The following is a 15650-nucleotide window of genomic DNA, read 5'->3' on the forward strand; positions in this document are numbered from 1 at the left end:
CAACCCTCCCTAAAAAAAAAAAAAAAAAGAGGAAACAAGAAAAAAAAGTGATGTCAAGTGTTTATGGGTCTGTGTATCCCAGTTGGGGGGCACAGTCTACATCAACCGGATCAAAAACTTAAAAACTTCTCCTCCATATTATATATAAGTTGATGTTCTTCAGGATTCCCAAAAGGATCCCTTAGCAGAATATATTCCAGGACTGGTATATAGTTGAATATTATTCAAAGTCCATTAAAGGATCGTCTCATGGACTGTAAAGGTTACCAATTCACATATCAGCTATATTGATTGGCCACTCTATATGGTCAGTGGCATTTAACTTTGTAGCATGAGACCAACCCACATATGAACGATGTAATGGGCCATTACATGTGGCTAATGGTATTTAAAGTCCATGAGGGTGTACTTCAGTAAAATGTGTTATAAGACCAACCCCCATATAAGCAGCATGGAGCCAGCAGCTAACCGAAAAAATCCAAGGGAGAGGTCCCCCGATCATCACATATAACACTCATATAGCTTATAGCATGACATCTCCTGCCCCCCCCCCCCCCCCTTTTTGTTGGCAACTAGGTAGACACAGGAGAACTCCTCCAACTGTGTGGTATATAATTCATTCATGCCCACTGTGGAAGCTGTCAGTTTAGATCAGGGATCTCCAAACTACAGCCCTCCAGCTGTTGTGTAACTACACGTCCCATGAGGTATTGTAAAACTCTGACATTCACAGACATGACTGTGCATGATGGGAATTGTAGTTCCTGGACAACTGGAGGGCCGTATTTTGGAGACCCCTGGTTTAGATCAAAGAAGAGTTTCCAAGCCATATAACACTCAAGTAGAGAAAATGTACTTAGCCATCCATGTGGATCTTGAGAGGTCCAAGCTGTACTTATAGCAAATGGAGGTTTATAAGTCCATGTCCAGAGAAGTCGAAGTACCTTAAATAAATGGAGTAGTCAGGGGAAGAGGTATCCCAAAAGCTGGCAGCATGGGATTAAGGCTGGAAGCCTGACCGGTTTAAAAATAGTCGGAGACAGTTGTCTACTGCGCCCGTACACTTGGGGAAACACCTCTCCTGAAAGCATGCTCACCAATGCCAGGGGCTGGAACTAATGTATGTTTTGCATTAGAAGGGACATACAGAGAGTTCGCCTACTCCACCAGTCCAGTGTACCTCCACTACTTCACTCCCAGTAAGAGAATGCGGTCCCACCGAGCACATAGTAGGCCCTATGCGTGCTCATTAATCCTTTTCTTCACGTACCTAGTAATTAGCCTTTGATCTTGGTAATGATAGCTCCCGGTGACCGGAGGAGATGGACAGATAGGAAGCAAGTCAGAGCACTATGTTGTTGTTTTTTTTGTGGATATCGGTTTAATAAAAGTTTTGGAGTTCCTTTCTTCAGTGTGCAGTAATCCATGTGTTTGCTTTGTAGTACATCATCTGATTCCAGTATTATGAAGATGAAAGCAGCATCCTGGAAGTGCCATCAATGAAACTACTAACCATTCTGATTCCTGGAGAAAATGGACATTAGTTAGACCCTGAGCCTCAGGGAAGCCCATGACTACTACTGATACCACAGAGGTACAACACTCCAAGAGAAGCAGCCGCACTTTGCTAAAACTGTTTGATGGTGCAGTATATCAATTGTTTTTTATAAGAGTAAAAGAAAAAATAAATTTGTCTTGCTGAAATCTGGAAATTATGCCTGAATTACATTCCAGTGCTTTCATCGTTTCACAGACAAATCACATACAGATGGCACATTATGTTTCCTGTACACTCCGTCAACTGCTTGAGATTCTGCATGACATAATCAGAGTTTCATTCCACCTTTAATTTTAACTGTTACTTTGGTGTTCCACTTATTCGACAGATAGGAACCATTTATTTACAGTTATGACCCTTTATAAATAGCAGGTGGTTTACATATGGCGCACCAATGTTTAAGGACTACAATTACAGCAATACCAGTTAAATGTTAGTATTAATTCCCTTTCCAGAATATTCATCTAAACCTCAGAATGTGCAAAAGGCAACTTTCCATTTATTTTATTAATCGGGGGTCTAAAGCTGCCCATAGCTGGTTGAAAGAAAAAACTAAAAAACTAATGGATTCCTCCATTCATACAAGCAAGGAGGATAAAGGAATTCTCCCCACCGAGACATTCGATTCTGACACCAGGTCTCAGAAATGCTGGCTGATCAAAAAAACAATTTTCAACAAGCCCATTTGACAAAAGTCGATCTAACAAATCGAAAAAACTTCTGTCATACAAGCACCTTCACACATGGAACAAAATTCATCTGCTCCCTGCTGAACCAGCCAAAATTCCATCTATCTTTGGCCTGCTTAAGACCTAGAAGCCAATTCTCAGACTCCCCTCTGCACAGAACCGTGGCTCTCCCATGGCTCCCCCGGGGTGTTAGAGGGGTGCGGGGGCCACCCATTTACCTAACCAGGCCCCACCCCCTTTGACGCCTGGAAGAGCCATGGGGAATTCCCTGTGGGTCAGAGGGGGGCAGGGTCACCCGGGAATGTCACCGTGTGGCCCCACTCTCAGTGAAAATTAACACTTTCGATTTTTCTTGTTACTGTCCCATATAATGGTGTTCCGGTGGCTTTCGGATTTTCCCTGAACACCGCATATTGTTCAGTGTTCTGCAGAACATCCGAACAACCAAAGTTCAGCCCGAACTTATGCTCAGGCCAAACCGTTTGCCCATCACTAGTGGCAATATTTCCCCTTGTGAATTTCTCTTGTATTTGCTCCATGCTGCTCCTTAGGCAAGATTCCTTTCAAACTGTAATCTTGTCAGGATCTTCCCAAGCCAACCCGAGCCCAGCCTGGAGGCAGAGCCACCTCCCAGACCCAGGTGTCTCATGTAGGCCACTAACAGACTTCTCAGCACTCCATCTTCCACTCAACTCCCTTGCTGGCATGGCTCCTTCATATTTAACCGGGCAAGGGTTGTGGGGATGAGGCCCTTGTCCCCATCAATATAGGCACAAGGTGCGTTGGGGGGTTACCCCAAAGCACCCTCCCCATGTTGAGGGCTTGTGGCCTGGTACAGTTCAGGGGGGGTGCTCTCGTCCCCCCTCTTTTCCTGCAGCCTGCAAGGTTGCATGCTCAGATAAAGGGCTGGTATGGATTTTTGGGGGGACCCTCATGCCATTTTTAAAAAAATGGCATGGCGCTCCCCTTAAAATCCATATCAGACCTGAAGGGTCTGATATGGAATTTGGGGGGGCCACCACGCAATTTTTTTTTTTTTTACATTTTGGTTCAGGGTTCCTCTTAATATTCATACCAGACCCAAAGGGCCTGGTAATGGACTGGGTGGATCTTTGTGTTTGTGTCCCATAGACTTTAACAGTGTTCGTGTGTTCTGCCATATTTTTTGCCTGTTCAGTATGTTCTGGTGCAAACCGAACCGGGGGGGAGGGGGGGTCTTTGGCCCATCCCTAATTGCCACATGTCCAGTAGAAAGTCTTTCAGGTGGACAGCGCCGTGCTTAACTCTTCCTGTCCCTTGCCCTGGGAGATATTTGGAGGAGCCAGGTGGGCTGGTAGTTCCTGCAGCCAGTAGAGCTGGGAACAGTTTCTAGACGTTTTCGGAGAAGTTGGAGATACTCCTGAATGCAGCTTACAACACACTGTGCTATTTTCTAAAAGGAACCGAGAGTTCCTAGTCCTTAAGGGGCTTTTCGCTTTTGATCATCAAAGACTGTTGGGGGCCAGGCGGGAGAACAGTCCAGGATTTTTGTACATAGGGAGGAAGTTGTCCCCATCTATCTTTTCAGTCAAGTTGGGCATCCCATAACACCTTTACCCCATCCAAAATATCACCCCTAATAAAACAACAAAAAACAAGTTCAAAGACTGTTTCATATGTCTGGATGCAAGTGGAAAATCTTTGCCTGGCTGTGCAGGAATAGGGGAACCCTTCTCCAGCAGCTCTTGCAGGGGTTCTCCTACATATGCATTGGACCAAAATTAAGTTTAGCTAAGGAAGAAAGAGGCACAGAGGGAATTGGCCCCAAAAGGGGGACAGCTGGGATGGGAGCTATGATTCCACTCTGCATTGCTTTCTGACCTTTCGCAATCACAATTGTATGATCCAGGCGATACGGATCAAAAGATCCTTTTCGAGTTATTTTTTGCCTATTTAACTTCCAATGGCATAACACGGAAAAAGCTGTAAATCCTCTCCACTGTCAGGATTAACAGAAAGCAAAACCTACAGTTGTACCATTCTGACCATTACAAATTGTACAACTCGGGATTAATAATGAGAATAAGATGCCCCCCTCCCCATCCTCTTGCACAGTACCCTGTGACCTCTTTGTGCCCGATGTCATGCATTCCACTCCAATCTGCTAGACTGGAGAACCCTGTCAGCTATTTTACCATTCTGGAATTTGATTTGATTTCATGTGGTAATTTGAATTAGATTCAGATAATAGTAGTGTAAAAAGATCCAGAGCATATGCAGGACAATAAGCAATCTGCGGGACAATGTAAAGGACAGTAATCTGCTTTACTGGTCCCTTAAAATAGGCGAAGGACTTCCATTATAAGGACACTTTTTATTTCCATCTACAACATCCACAGCAAAAGCTTTTATTTTTTGGATACTTTTAAGAATTTTTTTTTTAATATAACCATCTTGCCATAATAGTCTGTATCTTTACTCATCAAAATATTGCACCAGCACAATACTAAAGAGCACCTACCATGAGCATTGTGTTTCTATGACTATTCTGTGAGTTCAACACATTGGATGATTGAAAAAAAAAATAGCTACAGTTACAATAGTAAAAATCCAGAGGCAGAAATTGATATTATTGTAGTTTACAAATTTTTAGAAGTGATGGCTGCATTCGTTTTTATTTTTTTTAGCCTTTTTCCCATTATTTTTATCTGACAATCTGACCAGTAAGTCTGTTATCATTCAACTTCCTTTACCAGACCAAGCTATCCAGCAAAAGTGGCATTTAGAGGATTGAGACTACCTAAATTTAATTTATTGCAGCTTACTAACTCTTAAATTGGGTGACCCAAAAGACCCAATGCGTGTGCCCTTGAGGCTCTCAAAAGGGGTGCAAGTCCTTAATGTCCACCACTAAGAGTGTCGGCCCGCGAGGGAGCTCATCCCGGCTCCTGTTATCTCTAAATGTGAAGGAAAGTCTCCCTAAAGCTGCATGTCTGTACCAGTGGCGGATGGTGTTCAATATTTTGGTTGTGGGGGGCTGCCAACAACTCCCCCAGGGTGGATGGCATGGGAAGGCGGCAATCCGTGGTCTTACCTTTCCGATGACCAGTTTTCAGGTAGCACAATCTTTGCTGGCTTGATAGCAAGGGGGGCATGTTGGACCTCTGCAGAGAGACCATTGCTTTCAGACACAGAAAGGAAGGGTGCTTCTTTAGAGCACACTCGCAAAAGACAGGCTTTTCTACTCAAGCAGTGGCCACTTTCTATAAATAAATTATCTGTAAGACTTTGAACAGTCTACGGTGTCTTTGTACAGTTTAATTGGAACATAGAACTCAGACAGGGTGAGGGAGCATGGGATACACTAGAACTGAACACTTGGAGGACTCCTTAACTATCTTGCTGCACGGTATAAAAATGTCCCACAGAATCTCTAATGTTGACAGTGACTATGAATTTTCCCAGAGACCATAAGCTACACACGATTTCCAGGACTTTGACCATCTACTCACAAAGCCACAGGATCATCAGTTGCCTCCCTCCGATATCTACCAGGCTCTTTATGGTGAGGGATATGCAGGCTCACGCCACCATAGGACAATTGGAGACTCTCCCAACTTCCTCCTAGCTCTCTCCAGTGAGCTCTCTCCTGGCCCAAATTGATTCCAGGATTAAGCTTACAAATAGGCCCCCCAGTTAAGCCTAGTTTCGACCTTGGTACATTCTCAAAAGCTTCTTTAAGCCCTTGTACACACGGTCGGACATTCTGACAACCAAATCCGTTGGATTTTGTCCGATGGATTCTGTCCGACGGATTTTGTTCGAAACTGTTGCATACACACGGTCGGACAAAGTTGTCGGAAAATCCGATTGTACATAACGTGATGCCATTATTTCGTTACGACGGGACTACGTTCAGGCTAGTAGCCAATAGCTTTGGTCTAGAAATTTGATCTGAACATGTGTGGCACTTTGTCCATCGGAGTAGGCTACACATGATCGGAGTATGTCCAATCGGAGCATTTTGTCGGAAAATTTTACCGGCAAATTGGAAAAGTTGGTCCGTCGGATATTTAGACGGAAACAGTCCGATGGAGACCACACACAGACGGAATATCCGACAAAACGGTCCGATAGGACACATTCCGTCGGAATCTCCGACCGTGTGTACAAGGGCTAACACTTCTGCCTCAGGTGCAGAGCCCAAACCAAGGGGTCTCCTCCAGAGGGACTGCACCCTGCAAGACTTTTTATGGGCTCTCCCATCACCTACCAAGCACACCTCCCCAGGGATTGGCTGGAGTCCCCTAAATATTCAGGCTGCCCACTCTGTTCTTCTTTGCACTATAACTCCAGAATCTTCTAGAATACAGGAGGAAGTCAGAGCAGCAGCCTGTGAGACACCAAGCAGGCCTAAACAATCAACTCCTGCTTTAATGATTACAGAGGAGCTAACCAAATTTACTTAGTCTACACTACTCTTGGAGGGTGCTTTATCAAGACTATTAACCGCATTAGGAATTGGTATATTTTAAGGCTTTTAAGGCTATATTTCAATTTTTCCTGTAGGGACATTAATGATCCTGCTAAAACTATTGGCAATTGTTTTCTAACATCATGCATAGTCAAATTGTCACATAACTATGGCAGAGTCATTCATATCAAGCAATAATGTAATTCACCTTAAGTAAAAAACTTTTAGTTCATTAATACAGTAAGACAACACAACCTTCTCTGAAAACATAACTAACTAAACCTAAAAAATTGTGCTACGTTAATAATGAAACCGCCAACTACCAATTACTAATGAACTTAACTGGCTAAATATTTGATCTGCCAGATCTCCACTTAACAGCAATATTTCCTCATCTCTCGCTCATTGTGTTTCTCTTTATCTCCCCTTTCCTTTGACCTTTCATTCATTTCTATTCATGCACTATTTAACAATGATGGACTATCCCACATTTTCTGTAAATTATTAATGGCATGGCTAAATACTGAGGCCTTGTGGTCCGTTCTGTGGCTGGAAGAACAAGAAGCACTTTTCTGGAGTACAAGTGGGTCTCAGCAAAAGTTCCACTACGAATATGCCCACAGCCATGATAGAGTCCCCAATGTAGATCTTTCAAGCATGTGCCAGAAAATGACAGATAACATCTCAAGGTTCTCAAGATTTATGAATAAAAAATATATATTCTTATTTTGACAATTTTTTTTAAATATTTCCATTAACTTTTATTTTACTATGATAATATAAAAAATATTTGCAATAATATGTTTATGTCTGTATCTATATTATAAACAACTTGTGCATTTTTAATGCAAAGGCATAGCACTCAGGCTTAACATTTCAAAGGCATTTCAGGATTTCAGGTAAGGGCAAAGAAGGTTAATTGCCCAAGTACTATATGTACTGTATATATATATATATATATATATATATATATATATATATATATATATATATATATATATATATATATATACACAGAATTATTTTGGGTGTTTGTAGTGATATCGTACCTGAAAGACCAATGTGTTGCTAAATTTGATCATGAATCCATGCTGTTGGAGTGCTTGCTCTCTAAATTATAAGATGTATCCATGATACACAAACCTCTCACCTTCGAAACCTTTGAGGAATGCAGCAAAATTACAGTATAGACTTGTGTAAACCAACTGTGTTTCGCTAATCAATATATAAGACCTATTACTAAATATGAACAATACAAATAAAGAAAAGAATATACCAAAAATAATGGCGCAAAAGTCCACACAATGTGTAAATAAATAGGAATGTTCCACCAAAGGATCTTGAGAAAAGTGGCACAACAGAACAGGAACCTCTACCAGATGGTCAAAAATGTAGGCTTACCAAATACATGACCCTCTAATGTAGAAAAGTAAAAAAAAAACAGCATATGGTACAAGGATCCATGTCAGCAGCTTCTCCATCGTTCCTCTGCATGAATCACCTGGTATCCCTTTCCCTTTCAGCCACCAGCCACACATGAGGCATCACAGGATAGTTGTGCATTAAAAAATCAATTCTGGCCCGGCACGTAGACAAACTTCCAGGTCACTTGCGCAATGAAATCAGCATGTAGCTCTGACCTACTCTCAGGGCTGGGCCCAGCCCTTCCTTCTCTGAGCTGGCCGATTATCTGTCGGCTAATTGCCAACTCCCATCTCTCTCCACAGTTACACAACTGTTGTTGATTATGCTCGTCAGTCCTGCCTACTTAAAGCTGTCCAGCTCACTTGATCTCTGCCTTCACCTTGGTCACATCACAAGAAACCATCTCCTGTGTTCCTGTTTAAAGACTGGCTTTGCTGACATCCCTTCTGACTCCTTATGCTGCTTGCTGTTCCTCTACTTGGATCCCTGACTTCTGGCCTGGCTGATTACCCAATCTGGTTACTGAACTCTGGCTTGGCTGATTACCCGATCTGGTTATTGAACTCTGGCTTGGCTGACTACCCGATCCGATTACTGGACTCTGGCTATGCTTTGACTACGCTTACTCTATTTACCTTTTTATTTTATTAATAAACAAGTGTGATTTTACTGTACAACTGTCTCAGCCTGGTTCATGGTTTCTGACACCTACGCATTTCTTCACATATGATGACCTCTGGGGCAAAACCCATAGACTCAGCATGAAGAAATTACATGAGTCCATGTAAGATATAGCTAGTTTACTGCAAACACCAAGCACCTACGCACATTTTGAGCACACACCAGTTCTCTTTCTCAAGACATGCTTTGCCAAAGCACCTGGATGCCCTCAAAAAATATCTGTGGTTGCTGTTTACAGTAAAAACGATATCTTACATGGATTTCTGGTTTGTAAACTTATGGTCAGGAGAGGAAAGTATTTGGGCAGGCTTAAAGGGGGAACATAGCCTGGGAGTCACCAAAGTAATGATTTTCACTGGCAATCAAATAAGCAGGTGGTAGTATAGTAGAATACAATTTACAGAACCACAGGATGAGATGAGGGTGGCCTTTCTTACACCTCCAGCCCAGGGATCCTGATAGGGTGGACAGGTAGCACAAGTGTCTCACTGGTCTACTGACACAGGTGAGTGGGAGCCATAGGCCCATGATGTGTGAACTCCCCCTGGAAGATGGCAGACAGGGAACTGGTCACTGATAAAACGTATGTCAAGGGCGCTCAGAATGTCAGGACCAGGCAGATAGTGTATTTTTTGGACGGATGAAGTGGTCTTCAAACACTTAGGGCTGCACTCAAAGAGGGAAGCAATCTCTAATAGAAAACAGATGAAAGAAAAAAAGGCACCTCTAAGTGCAGAATTAAAACTTTTAATATCCCCAAACAAGATTAAAAACACTTACAGAATCAAGGATAAGAAGAGGCATAACATGGATGTATGAAGCAGGTGATCCGGCATCATGAGGTCCCTTTTTATCATCACAGCTTTCCAGGGGTAACGATATGCAGCAGCAGAAGGTCCCAGGATAACCAACAGGTGAACACCCCAGGCTCTGGGAACTGGTCACTGATTGCAGATGCAATGGCTGAATATGGGATCAAAAGACTAGTGAGCATAGAGGTGGAACTGCAGGAAAGTAAGCTGGAGGTGGGGCAGGCCAGGTTAGTAGCTGGTGGGCAAATGAAGTACAGAATTAGGGTCAGGTGGGAAGTCAGGTTCCAAGCCATAGTCAGTATCAGACAAGCAAATCTAGAGCAAGAGAAGAAGGCAGAAATCATTGCAGTGGAGCTAGCTGGGGTCAGTAAGCAGATATCAAACTCAGGTTGGGACAAGCCGGACTTAGATCAAGAAATCAATCAGGAAATACTAGACACAGGTTCTGCCAACAACAATTCAGCACTGGCCTTGTGCAGCTATCCAGACTATATAGTCCTCTTGGCGCCAAGAATAGTAGATCATATCTGAGCACACAATTCTCTATGTCATCCCACAAAAGACAACCTGTGCTTGTGCACGGATGCTCATACAGAAGTGCAATGTTCCATACTGGTGTGACCTTCACTGACAAAGGTATTTAGCCCTAATGTAATGATAAAGCTTGTGTTTGAATGGATTTGCAATGGTTTGAGGGATGCAGTGGCTTTCATATGCTCTGAGCCTTTCTTATTAAATAACTGTTTGATGCATTAAGCACCTTCTAGAGACAAGCCTGTAGGCAGGGCCAGATGTTTGATACACAGAGTGGAGAAAATGCACATGAAGAGCAAGGAGTGCAGAAAAATGTATTCAACATGACAGTGTCGACAATGTGGTAGCAGAATTTGTGAAAGCCCAACACAACAGTACTTTACAGAAGGTCTTGCAAACACAGTCTCAGTATTACAGAAGATACTCTAAACAGCTTAAGATGCCCAACAACATCTGACTAAGGAGGTGGCTGGAAGGTGGTCTGGCAACAAGGCACCTGAAGATGGGAAGAGCTTCTGGCTGGTGACAAAGGCATGTAGTCTCCACTCTTTCCCTGGTGTAGATATTCTGTTCCCAATCAGTGGGTTTCTGTCCATGACCTAGCCACATTGCAAATGCGTGTCAACTGCAGGATGACAGTGCTATCAATTAACACTGCCAAAAAGAAAAATGGCCCGCCAAAAAGAAAAATGCCCCTCCAGGGCAGCAGCGTCCAATCAAACAGCTGCTTCCTTGATGATACCTACAGGGAGGCCTAAGAGCAGACATTCTCAACCAGGGTTCCTCCAGAGGTTGCTAAGGGTTCCTTGAGCTGTGACTGATTGGACTTCCATTTAATGATGCCTGCATAGTTCTAGAGCCAATGCCACTTGGTAATGTCAGTGGAATGAGACCAATTAATTTTTTAGCTGACTATGTATGTGTGGCATTCTGACTATAATGTAAGGTGGCCATCTTCCCACTGTCCCCCAATAAATTTGTTTTTTTAGGGGTTCCCTGAGACCTGAAAATTATTTCAAGGGTTCCTCAAGGAAAAAAGAGTTGAGAAAATAAGCCTTATGCCCCGTACACACGAGCGGACTTAAGTCCGACAGACTTCCAAAGGAGTTCCGTCGGAGTTCTGCTGGAATTCCGACGGAGTTCTGACAGACTTTTCGGCCGAACGGACTTGGACACACACAATCACACTAAACTCCGACGGATTCGAACGTGATGACGTACGACCCGTCTCGAATAAGGAAGTTCATAGCCAGTAGCCAATAGCTGCCCTAGCGTCGGTTTTAGTCCGTCGGAGTAGCATACACACGAGCGGAGTTTTCGAAGGGGACCGGGTCCGGCGGAGTTCCTTCGGGAAAATTTGAAGCATGTTCCATATTCTAAAGTCCGTCAGACTTTGGTGAATCAAAAGTCCGTTGCAGCCCACACACGATCGGATAGTCTGACGGACTCGGTCCTTCGGACTTTGGATGTTGAAAAGTCCGCTCGTGTGTACGCAGCATTTGAGGAACCAGAGTTCCTCCTGTCCACCACCCTCTCTGCATGGCTGCAGCTATCATAGCGCTACATGTGGAGGGAGGTCCCACTACACCTGCCTACAAGCCTGTTGTAGAATGATTGCTAGGCAATACAATGCTCATAGTTGTATTTGAATCTCTAGAAAGATTCAAAGGGTAATGAAATCTCTGCATAGTAACGTATGAGTTCTAGAAGGTAGATTTCTCCTTGCAGAACTGGAAAAATGTTACTGAAAAAAGTACTGGAACTGGCAAAATATATAAATCGTCAATAAGTAATTTAATATATACATACTAGTTAACCATAAAATAGCATACAGTGAAAACGGAAACTCATATGTGCCAGTGGGAACCAATAATATAACAGCCTAAATGAATTGCTTGTGCAGGTTGGGTTTGTTGTTCCTTGGCATGTAGCCCTAAAAAAACGGTATAGCCATTACTTGGCACTGGGGCATTAATAAATATTAGTTGCCATTAATTAAAAAAATTCTCAGTCACTGTGAAAGCCATAAAAATATAGTGAAATTCAGAAGAACCAGCACACAATGGGTTACTTGGAGGAGCTGTGCAGGTGCATGACAGAGCAGCTCTTGGGAGAATCATTACAACTTCCTCACAGATATAGGTTTACTTTGTGTTTAATCAGCCACAGGCAGGATAAATGGCTTCATTTCAGCTTGATGGGAGCCAGATTACAAAGAGGAAAGTAGTCCATTAGCTTCATCAATAAGCATATTGTCTTAATTTGTAGAAACGCTCTGAGTTGCTGCACAGATCAAGCGTCATAGGTTAAGTACCAGCATATTCCTTCTCTTAATTTTAGTGTTCGAAATGATGGGTCCACCCATGCAATCATCTTTTATGAGCTGCAAAAACAAAATTGGATGAATATTTAAGTTGGTGCAGACATTCAGGTTAGGAGCTTACCTTGTGCAGGGCTAGTTTTATTGTACAGCCATGGTTGGCTGAAAGCAATAGGGATGTCCATGCCTAGTGCAATAATAGCAAGCAATCATACTTATAATATGAGTATTTCTCACAACGACTGGCTGATTGTAAGGTCATGTGGGGGTAAAGTAGACTTGAGGGGTTTTTTTTTTCCATTCTGGATGGTGTCAGGGGTTAGCTCAAGGGGAATAACCTTCCCTTGGGAAAAGGGTAGGCCAAACGGTGGGTTCTCAAAATATGACTTGTAGCCAGTTGAAATCAAAACAAACAAAAACAGAAAATAAATCTTTGCCATCCAGGCACTAACTGAACATTTGCAGGTTCCTAAGGGTCGGTTCACACAGGGGCGACCCGTCAGGCGACTTAGCCGCCTGACAAGTCGTGTCCCGCTCTATGCAATGGAACCGTTCTAATCGGAGCGACTCAAGTCGCTCCGACTTAGAAAAAGGTTCCTGTACGACTTTTGGGGCGACTTGCATTGACTTCTATACAGAAGTAATTTCACAAGCCGCCGCTAAAGTCGGATCCCGGTCGCCTGAGGCAGTCGCGCTGCAAGGCGTGCTGCCTCAGTGTGAACGGGCTCTTACTCAACAGGTGAAGGGCTTCTCCCAGTCAACCACAAAACAAAGATAATGCAAAACTCTGACAAAAGCAAACTTCACATAACCAGCTCTCTCGGGTTTTGGGCTTCCTGAGTCCCAGGCCATGATATTTTTCAAAAAATGCAATATATATATTTTTCTATAACTTTGATGTGGTAGTGCCTCTAAAGTCCCAACCCTAGGGGGTTCCTCCCTTTCTATATTTCATTGGGATGTGGCACACCTCTTTGAGCAGTTCCCATCAGAAACCCTGTTCCATGAGTCCCAGGCCAAAAGCAACTCTTTGCTCCAGTCCTGCTTTATTTATACCACTTGTTGGTGGACACAAGTGGACCACAAAATCTGATCCGGAACCAACCCTGCCAAGGTGGCTGGTAAAACCCAGATTGGGTTCCATCTTAGATCTCCAAATGAATGCATACAAGGTGAAACATAACGTCTATAAATCACCTTGCCTTTCATAATGTCACAATGGTTATACCCCTGTCAGTGTTTTCTTGTCATCTGGGTCCCATTTTGGAGATTTCCCTTCACTTCCTGTCCCATAGCCAAACAAGGGGTGGGAGTAGATCCCTCCAAAGTTTCAGCATTGTCATCAGAACTAGTGTCCTTATTGAAAGATTTCCCCTCTATCCCTGTCCTGGTGGCAGCCCCACAAATTGGGATTGTTCACTTTCACTCATGGTTATAATGGACAGGAGAAATAGAGAGGGTGAATCTCCCTAAGCCCTTATACACACGATCAGAGATTCCGACAACCAAATCCGTCGGATTTTGTCCGAAACTGTTGCATACACACGGTCGGACAAAGTTGTCGGAAAATCCGACGTGATGACTTATTTCGTTATGATGGGACTACGTTCACGCTAGTAGCCAATAGCTTTGTTGTAGTAATTTGATCTAAGCATGCGTGGCACTTTGTCCGATTGGAATTCTCTACACATGATCGGAGTATGTCCGATCGGAGCATTTTGTCGGAAAATTTTACCAACAAGTTGGAAAACTTGGTCCGTCGGATACTCCGATGGAAACAGTCCGATGTAGACCACACACAGTCGGAATATCCGACAAAACGGTCCGATCAGACACATTCCGTCGGAATCTCCGACCGTGTGTACAAGGGCTAGGAAGGTCACAGACAGCAATAAAATCCCAACACATGTTCTAATCCCTTTCCACTCCATCCAAACTGAAAACAAAAGTTGTGCCTTTAGGTATACTTTAAAGCTAAACTCCATGACCTGTATTGCATGTTCACCTTGGTTCAGCTTGGCACAGTGTAAGTATGCATATTCCATGCCACTATTATTATACAGGATTTATATAGCGCCAACAGTTTACGTAGAGCTTTACAACTTGAGGATAGACAGTACAAATACAATACACTTTAATACAGTAGGAATCAGAGGGCCCTGCTCCTTAGAGCTTGCATTCTAAGAGGGAAGGTCAAGAGATACACGAGGTAATAACTGTGGGTGATGTGCTGATTGAGAAGATAAATGGACAAGTGTTAGGTGGGGGCCAGATAGGCTTCTCTGAAGAGATGAGTTTTCAGGGATCGTCTGAAAATGGATAAAGTAGGAGAAAATCGCAGATTGGGGTAGAGCATTCCAGAGGATGAGAGAGGCTCTGGAGAAGTCCTGAAGGTGAGTGTGGGATGAGGAGACAAAAGAGTTTGAGAGCAGGAGGTCTTGGGAGGAGCGAAGAGAACTAAAAGTGGCAGCTGGTGCTCAATATTTGGGGAGCAAACAAACCTGCATGCTAGATGTGGCGGTTCCTTTTGCTTTTCCTTTGCTAATCCATGCATGATTCTATCTTTTATTCTGTAAGTACCCAATTAAGTTTGCACGATAAAGTCTCGCCAAGCTGTACTTCACTATTAGTCCCCTTCTTTCATTTCATTTTTTGAAAAACCATCTACATATGACCGATAGAGATCTTCACTGGATCCTGGTGTGAATTTGCCATCCCTGGCCACAATTTAAGCCTTAACGACCCCTAGACTGCAAAGCTAGGGGTCCATTTCATTGGGTGAGTGGGGACACAGGAGGAGCTCCTCGAATTTCAGAGCACAATTGCACTTTATTGATTGGTGCACATTATTCACCATTATATGGAAGTTTTATTCATTTTTCACTCATCAGTTTGTTTATGTTTATTCATTTATTTCATTGTGTTGTATCATTGTGAGGGCTGTAATTTATCAATTGTTTATTTTGCCAAGTGAATGGCACCTTGTGTACAGCAGCTGTAATTTGTCATTATCACCAATTTTTTCACTTCTAGCATGAGTATATATATATATATATATATATATATATATATATATATATATATATTTTTTTTACTGCAGTGATAGCCATGATCTTCCGAGTCCAGTGCAAGTAGCTTCCCCTCTGACAACTATCCATTCACTTGGCACTGCCACCAT

Source organism: Lithobates pipiens, unplaced genomic scaffold (genome assembly GCF_037356315.1).
Source record: "Lithobates pipiens isolate NorthernLeopardFrog02 unplaced genomic scaffold, aLitPip1_a1.2 Scaffold_7, whole genome shotgun sequence".
Lineage (NCBI taxonomy): Eukaryota > Metazoa > Chordata > Amphibia > Anura > Ranidae > Lithobates > Lithobates pipiens.